At 41.9% G+C, this 12,346-nt stretch overlaps 1 protein-coding gene and 1 pseudogene across 1 annotated transcript in view; one reads left to right on the top strand and one right to left on the bottom strand.

The window, feature by feature from the left end:
• The window catches only part of WWTR1 (WW domain containing transcription regulator 1), a 203,636-nt gene that overhangs the window by 138,372 nt on the left and 52,918 nt on the right, over positions 1-12,346 (bottom strand). The window lies entirely within an intron of this gene.
• LOC115861989 (large ribosomal subunit protein uL30 pseudogene) lies at positions 2,178-2,925 on the top strand (annotated as a pseudogene).

Here is a 12,346-nt window from a genome sequence, read left to right as displayed (position 1 = left end):
TAATGTTATCTGTTACTTCAGCAATGCAGTTGGACAAGAGGAAGAAGGAATTTCTGAGATTCAGTCTGTACTTGGGTACTGTGCACGAGTTGTTTATCCTTTAGTATTTTTACTATACATATGTATTTTTGGGGGGGATTGGAGAAAATAATTTTAAATGGAAAAATTAATTAATTAATTAATTAATTAATATATTTTTAGAAAAGAAAAATACGCTTTTGGAAATGCTTAACACGGGAATTCCCTGGATGTCCAGTGGTTAGGGCTCCACTTCACTGCCAACATGTGGGTTCAGTCTCTGGTTGGGGAACTAAGATCCTGCAAGCCGTGTAGCACGCCCTTCTGCCCCCCCCCAAAAAAAAGGAAAGAAAAAGAAAATGCTTAACAACGTAAAGCATGGTTTGGAGGTTAACTAGCAGCTGTATTGGAAAGTTGCCAGTTGCAGCATAATCTATAGTAGGGGAAAATTAGAAGTTTCTTAAACACTTAACATGAGATTGGTTAAGTATATGTGACGGCTCCATATATCCAGTGAATTTTTGGTAGCTATCTGAAGTAGTACTTATGAAGATAATATATCAATGTGAAAATGTCTTTTTTAATAATTTTTGATGAAAAAAATCCAGAAGCAAGTATTAATGAATACCATAATTACAACTTTGTTCAAAAACATTGAGGCAGGTGGGAAATGAATAAAAAATACGATGCTAAAGTAATACCAAAAAATAAAATGTCTATATAAAAATAAAATACATAGATAAATGTCTCTCTTTATGTACTTAGGTCTGTGTAGATCTATAAATGTGTCACATGATAGAGAAGTTGAATCATCACCCTCAGAAGCCTAGACCATATTATTAATATTATTTTGGGTGTGATGAAAGAACTAATTACCAGTGTTTGGGGGAAAATTTCAAGGTGCTCAGTATTAGTCATATATTCAAGAAATATATATATGTGTATTATACATATACGTATATAAATTTGGAAAAAAATTTTTAATTTTTTTTAAAGAAAAAAAATTGGGGTCCCCACTATGTGCAGGACCAAAAGTGGTCTTTCAAGCCGAGCTTGGAAGAGTTTACCACCTGATAGGACATTCATTGGTTGACGATGTCATTCAACTCCTCCCTCGACCCAAATAAGTCCCAGATCTGGTTACACCAGCTGTTCAAGCCACCTCTCTTCCCCTGTCTTATTTGTCATGTTGACAGAAGCCAAGCATATACAAGCTCTACTGTTATCTCTCTGTCTCAGAACTGTCCAGACTCAAGTGAGGTCACTTTTCGTGCCTGGTAAAGAAAAGTCAACCGTGGTTTGGAGCCAAGGAGACAAGGAGAGGACCAGCCAAACCAAGACAGGGTGGAGGGAGGGCCCAGGAGGCAAATGCTGCTCCACGAGAGAGCTAACCCTACAGGCATGAGTTCAACTCACACATGCTTAAAAACAACAAAAGTTTCCTTTACAAATATATATTTGAGGGCTTCCCTGGTGGCACAGTGGTTAAGAATCCGCCTGCTAATGCAGGGATCGTGGGTTCAAGCCTGGGAAGATCCCTTGTGCCGCAGAGCAACTAAGCCCGTGCGCCACAACTACTGAGCCCACGTGCCACAGCTACTGAAGCCCGCGCGCCTAGAGCCCGAGCTCCGCAAGAGAAGCCACCGCAATGAGAAGCCCGCACACCACAACGAAGAGTAGCCCCCCTCATCGCAAGCCCGCATGTAGCAACAAAGACCCAACTCAGCAAAAAACTAAATAAATAAAAAGATTGGCTTATAAAAATAAATTAATTAATTAAATAAAAATATATATTTGCATATAATCTTGGATCAGAGGGTGAATTTATTCTCATGTAGTGTCTGCCATACAGTAACTCCTAATTTGACCATATGACTGTAGACATTTCCCCCTAGTCAAAATAATTAAAAGTTATTAGTATTTCAATTGTCACAATAAGAGTGAATAATATTTGTATAATACTTTACAGACTACAAAACAATTTCACATGTACAGTCACACATGAATCTCACAGTAACTCTCTAAGAATTGGCAGGCAAGCCTTACTGGAACACCTATTTTACAGATAAGAAAACAAAGGTTCAGATAAATTTGTGTCTTGCCGAAGGTCATTGAGTTGTAACAAAAGAGCCAGAACGCAGCTCTTTCCGGCTGGAACCATGGAGGGTGCGGAAGAGAAGAAAAAGAAGGTTCCTGCTGTGTCAGAAACCCTTAAGAAAAAGCGAAAGAATTTCTCAGAGCTTAAGATCAAGCGCCTGAGAAAGAAATTTGCCCAAAAGATGCTTCGAAAGGCAAGGAGGAAGCTTATCTATGAAAAAGCTAAGCACGATCACAAGGAATACAGGCAGATGTATAGAACTGAAATTCGCATGGCTAGGACGGCAGGAAAAGCCGGCAACTTCTGCGTAGCCACGGAACCCAAATTGACGTTTGTCATCAGGATCAGAGGTATCAATGGTGTGAGCCCAAAGGTTCGAAAAGTGTTGCAGCTTCTCCGACTCCATCAGATTTTCAATGGCACTATTGTGAAGCTCAACAAGGCTTCAATTAACATGCTGAGAATTGTGGAACCATACATTGCATGGAGGTACCCAACCTGAAGTCAGTAAATGAATTGATCTACAAGCGCGGTTACGGCAAAATCAACAAGAAGCGAACTGCCCTGACAGATAACGTGTTGATTGCTCCATCTCTTGGTAAATACGGTATTATCTGCATGGAGGATCTGATTCATGAGATCTATACTGTTGGAAAGCGTTTGCGTTCAAAGAAGCAAACGACTTCCTGTGGCCCTTCAAATTGTCTTCACGAGGTGGAATGAAGAAAATGACCACCCATTTTGTTGAAGGTGGAGATGCTGGCAACAGGGAAGACCAGATCAACAGGCTTATTAGAAGGATGAACTAAGGTATCTACCATGATTACTTCTGTAATCTGGCCAGTTAATAAACAGTGACTGCTTTCAAATTGAAAAAAAAAAAAAAAAAAAGAGCCAGAACTCAAACTGTCTAGTGCCTCCAGGCTTTCAAATTATATTTCTCTTATATCTTCTTAACTGAATCAGAGTCTTAATTGCTTCTTCCTTTGTGAGCATTACAGAATTCTGTCTGTTCCTCAAAAAAAAAAAAAAAGAGAGAGAGAGAGAGGATATTTTTAAAGTTTTTTCTCCTCCACTGACTTACAGTATCATTTCACAAATGCTTTGTCATCTAATGGCCATTCAATGCACAGAAGATTGAAGTTTAGTTGTCTCTTCCCTCTCATTAAATAAATGAAAAGTCAAATGTGTTGGAGGGAACTTAAAGTGCAATCAGGTCCTGATTAATGGAGTGCTTGTGTGTATTAAAGAACCCCTTCTGTGTTGTAAATCGTCACTACTAATTAATATGGAGCAGGCAGTCCCTGCTTTTTTTTTTTAAAGGATTGTAGTCCTTAAGTCGTTTTCTAAATTGGTCATTTGGAACTCAGTATGCATTTTGTTACAGAAAAAGTATATCACAAACGATGACTAGGCACTCTAGCCTAGCCATTGAACTAGGGGCTCTAACAGCCCCAAATCCTTGGGGGCCCCCAAACCTCAGTCTGTCCTGACCCTCAGATTGAGTCTTTCTAGACCCTTCAAGGGCTGGTGTGGGGAAAGAGCTCAGAAAACAGGCAGATTTCTTCCTGCAGCAAGAAGAGGCTCCTACAGGATCAAAGTGTTTCCTGTGAGTCCAGGATTACCTTGTTGGACAAATTCATATTTTCTATATCATACACGTGCCAGGAGTGGGAGGAAAAGTTAAGACTCCTCTTGGCTGCAGGTAAAAGGTTTTGTTCACTTAAGCAAAAGTGAGCAATTAAAAGGATACTGCATAGAACCTGAAAAAGTCCACATCTCTCTCTCTCTCTCTCTCTCTCTCTCTCTCTGTCTCCCCACCCCACTTCTCTCTGCATATCTTCTTCACTCTTCTTTCTGCACCCAGCTTTTTCTGCTCTTCAATCCACATGACACGTGGTTGTCTACACCTCACAATTTCACATATTATACAGTTTCTCTTGAAAGAGAAATGGACTTTTGCCTCAAGTCCAAATTCCCAGGGAAAGGTGTCTGATTGGTTTAGCTTGAATCAGGTGTCCATCTGGACTAATCACCTTTAATGGTGGGTAGGAGGCAGAGCAAGGTCAAGAATAAGTACAATGAGCATGATTCTCAAGGGAAGGCAGGAAGCTCTCAGAAAGAAGGCCCAGGCAGAGAAACTCAGAGATGGAATAGCTGCCTGTGTTCATATGCTTGGCATTTCTTAGCAGGAACAAAAATCTCTTAGCTCTTTACCTTTTAGAAACAAATCACCAACAAAATACTTAGAGGTATCACATGATGCCCTTACAGCCAAACAACTTTAGGACTACATGGGTACCAACCTAGTGGCTGCACATTGTAGTTCTACTGAATCATCATCTCCCATTTTGGAGGCAAAGATTTCAGGCAAGAGACATTTTATTGTTTATTCTGTGAATTTCCTCCCACCCGCCATCAAGGCTCTTTCTGGTATTGATTGTACAGCCAGGAGCTCCAGGTTAGAGATGATAATATAATTCAGCCTGGCTAGTAGACATTGTATCAGTATCTGTAAAAATAAAACTTGTTATGGCTTTCAAGGGAAAAAACTTCAGTTTTAGTTTTCTCTTGCAATTGTTAAAAGACTTGGGACTTCCCTGGTGGGCCAGTAGCTAAGACTCCGAGCTCCCAATGCAGGGGTCCCGGGTTCAACCCCTGGTCAGGGAACTAGATCCCATATGCCACAATTAAGAGTTCACATGGCACAACTACAGATTCCTTGTGCCGCAACTAAAAGGCCCTCATGCCTCAATGAAGATCCTGCACAGGGCAACCAACACCCTGCTTAGCCAAATAAATAAATATTTAAAAAAAAAAAAAAAAGACTGCCTTATTCAATTAAGTATGGCAACTTGTTCCTTTCAACGAGGAATGACAAAGTTCTTTGTCTGATTCTGATTTAAATACGTCTCAGGTGAGAAATCTATCTCTTCTATCTGCCCTGGAGATAGGTTATATTGAAGTGTCCAAGAGCTGATGCTTCATTACTTTACATCACAAGTTAAGGTCTTAAATTAGAAGTGATGGATCCCATTCTTAGAATAAAATTAGTCACTAATAGAGAGGGGCCCTTTGGGTGTATTCCCTGACAACTCTGGAGCAATAGTTATATTGATTCTTCCACATAAACTCCCTTAGACACTCTACTCACCAAAAAATGTCACAGAGGTTTCAAAACATTTTGTGTTAGTGTTTGAACGTCACAAGAAATAAGTCTCAGTCTGTTTGGTTGAAAAGACAGACATAATGTGGTGGTACATTTCATCCTTGCTAATGAATCTTCCTTTGACTTTCTGCGCAGCTTGGCCAAATGAGTTCGGAGACCAAACTTTACAGCCTCCAAAGCAATTTGCTGGTATGGGAGAGACCCAGCCCATTTTCCCTAAAATTACCAAAAGCCTTCGTGCAGAATCCAAGTGTTTATCTTTAGTCAGTCTTTTCTGTTTCATCACTGCCAGGAGATTTGTTTTTGTAGGAGAGGCAATAAGAACCCCACATATGGGTATTTTCCTACCCAGACTCATTTACTTGCAAGGGAACCTCTCTGGTGGCCACAAAATCTCACCAAGGAAAATCCCAACCAAGTTTATTACTGGGCCAGTTCCATTAATCCGCAGCTTGGGGCGGCAGTGTGTAGCTGGTCTGGGAACAAGAGTGCTCTTTTTTACTTATCACAAATCCATCTGAACTCAAAAGGGCCTCACTTAAATCAGGAATTCCTGTTCTTCTGGAAATGTCATTTCATCTGAATTAGCAGTTCTGTGGTTTAAAGGAGACAAACAGGATTCTTACCACTAGAGTCCAATGGCAGGGAAAAGGGAGGCAACCATAAAAGTAATCCAGGGAAAGTTTGGAGGTGAACTTGCCCTCCTGTAAATAGACAAAATAGACCTCTGTTTCCCTAGTACAAGTTCTAGAAGACACTGACATAACCTGTAACTCCTCTGCAGAGTTAAATGACAGTAAATTGGCCAAGAGAGATACCTGTATTGATAGGGTAGGTGTCTGTTTAACCTTCAGGTTTAAACTCTTCATCAAGCAAAAAAACCCAGAAAAACAGTTGGTTACTTGGAAAAGAACTATTTAGAAGTGTGATTTGTGGGTCAGTTCAGATCCACCAGGAAGCAGATGCCAAGATGGAATTAGAGGAGCAAGAGATGTATTGCAGGAAAAGCCTGTAAAGAACGGAGGGGAGAAGGAAGAAAAGCAGGCAGGATGGCAATGCAGATATGACACCTGTGAATGGAGGAAAGAAGGAAGGAGGATTGGGTGTGAAGAGCTTCAGACTGTAGTGCAACCCTGAGAAAGTCCTGACCCAGCTGATGGGGAACTTCAAGGCAATCCTTGACTGACAGGTGGCCCACATGGGCAGGAAGGGCCCAGCTTTAGCACCCTGCTGAGTGCAGTCACTGGCAGGTTGAGGAGAGCATGGCCTTCAGCAGTGAATTTCACAGAGGCAGCAGCTGCGGCTGTTAGCTCCCTGCCCTCCTCACAGGAGATTCTCTGTTGAAGGGAGCCCTAAGCAGTGAACCCACATGGTTTTCACCCTGGTCTATACAGACTGCATCACATGGGCAGACTTCTCTATCCATTTTCAGGGTACAGTTCTTCCCAAGTTCCTGTGGACCTCTCCTCTTGAGGGGAAACTTAGAAGAGGCAGTTTAGTGACCCAAACCACAGCCCCCATGCTGCAGTTGGTCTTGAGGCCATAACTGGCATTTATCTTCTCTCTCCTCAACTATCCACTCTGAAGACTCCACATCCTACTCTATCACCTTTGCAGGAGTTGATGGCTCCCTTATCTGGTAGTGCAACTCAGACCTTCATTCTTAGGGGGCCCAAGCCTTTGGAATCGGACCCTTCTCAGAGTGAGGATGTTGTGTAAGTCCATCCACAGTTATAACTGAGAAAACGAGGGCTTCCCTGGTGGTGCAGTGGTTGGGGGTCCGCCTGCCAATGCAGGGGACATGGGTTCGTGCCCAGGTCCGGGAGGATCCCACATGCCGCGGAGCGGCTGGGGCCATGAGCCATGGCCGCTGAGCCTGAGCATCCGGAGCCTGTGCTCCGCAACGGGAGGGGCCACAACAGTGAGAGGCCCGCGTACCGCAAAAAAAAAAAAAAAAACTAAACTAAACTAAAAATAACTGAGAAAACGAATCCACAGAGGCACCAAGTAGATCACCTGGTTGTGCACCTTTCTCCCTCCCCCTTGCCCTCCCAGTGCAATATCAGCCTTAGCTCCTCCCACTGCTCAGGGTCATTGGTTCCGGCTGGAATGATGGCAATTCTTCTCTCCTGTTGGTCCCGGACACAGGAGTCTAAAGTGCCTGTGTGGCATTCATAGATTATAGTTCAATCATACCATTATGTCACCTAGCGCACTCCCTTTGGGGACCTGGACCTCTAACCCTACAGAGCCCAAAGTTGTGAGGATGGGAAGCACAAAATTCCCCAATGGGTCACTAGGAGTGATGTTAAATGGGCCTTCTCTTGTTGCCACCCCTTCATTCTTGTACCCGTGTATTCTTCCTATAAGTGACATAATATCAAATAAATGTCTCTGGTTTGGTGTATACATTGCACTCTGTAGGATGGCAACTTATCCCTGCAGAGTCTTGCTTACAAGCTGGTGCTTTAGCTGTGCCTTCTGTCTACCAGTTTAGCTAATTCTATATATTGAAGTATGTAATATAACCAGTGGATTCTATAGCTAAGGGGTAATTTCTGCGCCTCCTCTGCTGCAAAGTGGGTTTCGTGATCGGATGCTATATTGCGTGGGATTTTGTGCTCATGAATCAGGCATTCTGTAAGTTTCCAGAGAGCAGTGCTGACTGAGGCTCTGTGGGCAGGGAAGGCAAATTCATACCCCAAATAGGTATACATTCCTGTGCAGGCTGGATGGAGGGGGCCCACTGCAGTCAACTTGCCGAGTGGCTGGTTGGACTCTTCCGGGAATACTGCCACATTGGATGCTCAGTCTCTGTTTTTGGTACACTGGACATTTAGAAGCAGCAGGAACTAGAGCAGCTTTGGCAAATGGGAGTCCGTACTGTTGGGCCCATAGTCTCTATCTCCAACACCTTTCACTTGTCCATCGTGTCCATTCTGGGGTGGTTGAGGGCAAAGAATGGCTAATGTCAACTGGCCAAGTCCATTCTGCCTACTTGGTTTTTTAGTGCCTCTTCAGTGCTTAATACTTTTGGGTGGGCATTAATATGTAACACAGAACCTTCATGCTTCATGCCCACTTTCATATATCCATCTACATGCCTCTGCTTCTGACCTTTGTCAAAATCCTCCAGTGCTTTCCCTTTCAGAGTCACTGCACAGGAAAGTATATGTATTCACATCTCAAGCAGTTACCTCTCCTTCCATACAAAGTGAATGACCTTGCAATGCTTGAAGCTCTACCCACTGGGAAGTTTATGAGCCACTGTCCATTTTTATCTTGCACCCACATACAGAGCCAACCTATCCATAAGCTAACCCTAGCTTTGAATTTTTCGTCCCCCTTCAGCGGGCTGGGAACCTACAGAGCGTGAAGGCAGCTGGTGCACCCGTAGCGGATGACATGGGTGTCTGGGATACCTGCCAATGCAGTTTGCTCACACCCTCTGGTCCTGCTCGGGCTCAATCCTCGATGTACCATTTCCATTTTATGATGGATTGCTCTTGGGTCTGTCCAACTTTATAACTCGGTAGACCAAATAGAACCCAGTTTATAATAGACAATTCTAAATGTATGCTCACATGTTACCCCATGGCCAACTGTTCCATCTCTACCAGGGCCTGGTAACATACCAGTGAGCTATTTCTGAAAAGATGTAAAACTCTCTGCTGCAGATGGCATGGCCCAGCTCTAGAAATCTTAGAGTCTGTGCTGTGATTCTCTTACAGGGGCTTGCTATAAATTCCACACTGTATCATTTCCCACCTCCAACATTATAGGCTCTGCCAGGGAGTATGGTCAAGTAACGGGGCTGCTTACACCCTGTACTTGCTATAGAGCCCTTTCTTGCTCTAGGCCTCACTCAAAGATAGCGCCTTCCATGTCACCTGGGATTTGGGCTGCAATAGCATTCTTAGATATGGAATATGTTGCCCCCAGTACATGAAGAAGCCCATCAGGCATCGTGGTTCCTTCTTTAGAGTACGAGATGCAAGATGCAGTATTTTGTATTTTACTTTGGAGAGGTTTTCCCAGAATACCCTTGACTACTGAACCCTTAAAAACCTCACTGAGGTTCAGATCCCTGAATCTTCATAGGTTTGTCTCCCATCCTCAGGTGTACATGTCTCCTACCAAGGCTGCCAGCACCCTAGCCACATCATGCTCATTTGCCTAATCAGCACACTATCACTGATGTAATGGATCAATGTGATGTTCTCTGGGACGTTTAGATGGTCCAGCTCTGTATCTGAACCACACATAACAGAGGGTGGAGAATTAACCTATCTCTGGGGCAAAATTCTAAATAAATATTGTCTATTCCAAACGAATGCAAACTGGTTCTGATCCTCTTTTCTTTTTTGTTTTTTAAATTTATTTATTTAATTTATTTATTTTTGGCTGCATCGGGTCTTTGTTGCTGCGCGCGGGCTTTCTCTAGTTGCGGCGAGTGGGCGCTACTCTTCACTGCGGTGCGCAGGCTTCTCACTGCGGTGGCTTCTCTTGTTACAGAGCATGGGCTCTAGGTACACAGACTTCAGTAGTTCTGACTTGCAGGCTGTTGAGCACAGGCTCAGTAGTTGTGGCACACGGGCTTAGTTGCTCCACGGCATGTGGGATCTTCCCAGACCAGGGCTCGAACCTGTGTCCCCTGTATTGGCAGGAGGATTCTTAACCACTGAGCCACCAGGGAAGCCCTGATCCTCTTTTCTTTCTTTCTTTTTTTTTTAAATGATTTTATTCATATATATGCACCTAACATTTTATTCTGGTTAGAGTTTATTTTATTTATTTACTTATAAGTTTTGTTTTGTTTTGTTTTGTTTAACATCTTTATTGGAGTATAATTGCTTTACAATGGAGTGTTAGTTTCTGCTGTATAACAAAGTGAATCAGCTATACATATACATATGTTCCTATACCTCTTCCCTCTTGCGTCTCCCTCCCTCCCATCCTCCCTATCCCACCCCTTTAGGTGTTCACAAAGCACCGAGCTGATCTCCCTGCGCTATGCGGCTGCTTCCCACTAGCTATCTACCTTACGTTTGGTAGTGTATATATGTCCATGCCACTCTCTCACTTTGTCCCAGCTTACCCTTCCCCCTCTCCATATCCTCAAGTCCATTCTCTAGTAGGTCTGCGTCTTTATTCCTGTCTTGCCCCTAGGTTCTTCATGACCATTTTCTTTTTATTTTCATTTTTAGATTCCATATATATGTGTTAGCATATGGTATTTGTTTTTCTCTTTCTGACTTACATCACTCTGTATGACAGACTCTAGGTCCATCCACCTCACTACAAATAACTTAATTTCCATCCACCTCACTACAAATAACTTAATTTTTTATGGTTGAGTAATATTCCATTGTATATATTTGCCACATCTTTATCCATTCATCTGTTGATGGACACTTAGGTTGCTTCCATGTCCTGGCTATTGTAAATACTGCTGCAATGAATATTATGGTACATGACTCTTTTTGAATTATGGTTTTCTCAGGGTATATGCCCAGTAGTGGGATTGCTGGGTCATATGGTAGTTCTATTTTTAGTTTCTTAAGGAACCTCCATACTGTTCTCCATAGTGGCTGTATCCATTTACATTCCCATCAACAGTGCAAGAGGGTCCCCTTTTCTCCACACCCTCTCCAGTATTTATTGTTTGTAGATTTTTTGATGATGGCCATTCTGACCGGTGTGAGATGATATCTCATTGCAGTTTTGATTTGCATTTCTCTAATGATTAATGATGTTGAGCATTCTTTCATGTGTTTGTTGGCAGTCTGTATATCTTCTTTGGAGAAATGTCTATTTAGATCTTCTGCTTATTTTTGGATTGGGTTGTTTGATTTTTTGATATCGAGCTGCACGAGCTGCTTGTAAATTTTGGAGTTTAATCCTTTGTCAGTTGCTTCATTTGCAAATATTTTCTCCCATTCAGAGGGTTATCTTTTCATCTTGTTTATGGTTTCCTTTGCTGTGCAAAAGCTTTGAAGTTTCATTAGGTTCCATTTGTTTATTTTGTTTTTATTTCCATTTCTCTACGAGGTGGGTCTAAAAGGATCCTGCTGTGATTTATGTCAAAGAGTGTTCTCCCTGTTTTCCTCTAAGAGTTTTATAGTGTCTGGCCTTACATTTAGGTCTTTAATCCATTTTGAGTTTATTTTTGTGTTTGGAGTTAGGGAGTGTTCTAATTTCATTCTTTTACATGTAGCTGTCCAGTTTTCCCAGCACCACTTACTGAAGAGGCTGTCTTTTCTCCATTGTATATTCTTGCCTCCTTTATCAAAAGTAAGGTGACCATATGTGCATGGGTTTATCTTCGGGCTTTCTATCCTGTTCCACTGATCTATATTTCTGTTTTTGTGCCAGTACCATACTGTCTTGATTACTGTAGCTTTGTAGTATAGTGTGAAGTCCAGGAGCCTGATTCCTCCAGCTCCATTTTTCTTTCTCAATATTACTTTGGCTATTCGGGGTCTTTTGTGTTTCCATACAAATTGTGAAATTTTTTCTTCTAGTTCTGTGAAAAATGCCATTGGTAGTTTGATAGGGCTTGCATTGAATCTGTAGATTGCTTTGGGTAGTATGCCATTTTCACAATGTTGATTCTTCCAATCCAAGAACATGGTATATCTCTCCATCTGTTTGTACCATCTTTAATTTCTTTCATCAGTGTCTTATAGTTTTCTGAATACATGTCTTTTGTCTCCTTCGGTAGGTTTATTCCTAGGTATTTTATTCTTTTTGTTGCAATGGTAAATGGGAGTGTTTCCTTAATTTCTCTTTAAGATTTTTCATCATTAGTGTATAGGAATGCAAGAGATTTCTGTGCATTAATTTTGTATCCTGCTACTTTACCAAATTCATTGATTAGATCTAGTAGTTTTCTGGTAGCATCTTTAGAATTCTCTATGTATAGTATCATGTCATTTGCAAACAGTGACAGCTTTACTTCTTCTCTTCAGATTTGGCTTCCTTTTATTTCTTTTTCTTCTCTGATTGCTGTGGCTAAAACTTCCAAAACTATGTTGAATAATAGTGGTGAGAGTGGACAA

This window comes from Globicephala melas, chromosome 4 (assembly GCF_963455315.2).
Source record: "Globicephala melas chromosome 4, mGloMel1.2, whole genome shotgun sequence".
Taxonomy (NCBI): domain Eukaryota; kingdom Metazoa; phylum Chordata; class Mammalia; order Artiodactyla; family Delphinidae; genus Globicephala; species Globicephala melas.
Note: the sequence above shows the minus strand (reverse complement) of the source record. Positions and strands in the feature narration are given on the sequence as shown.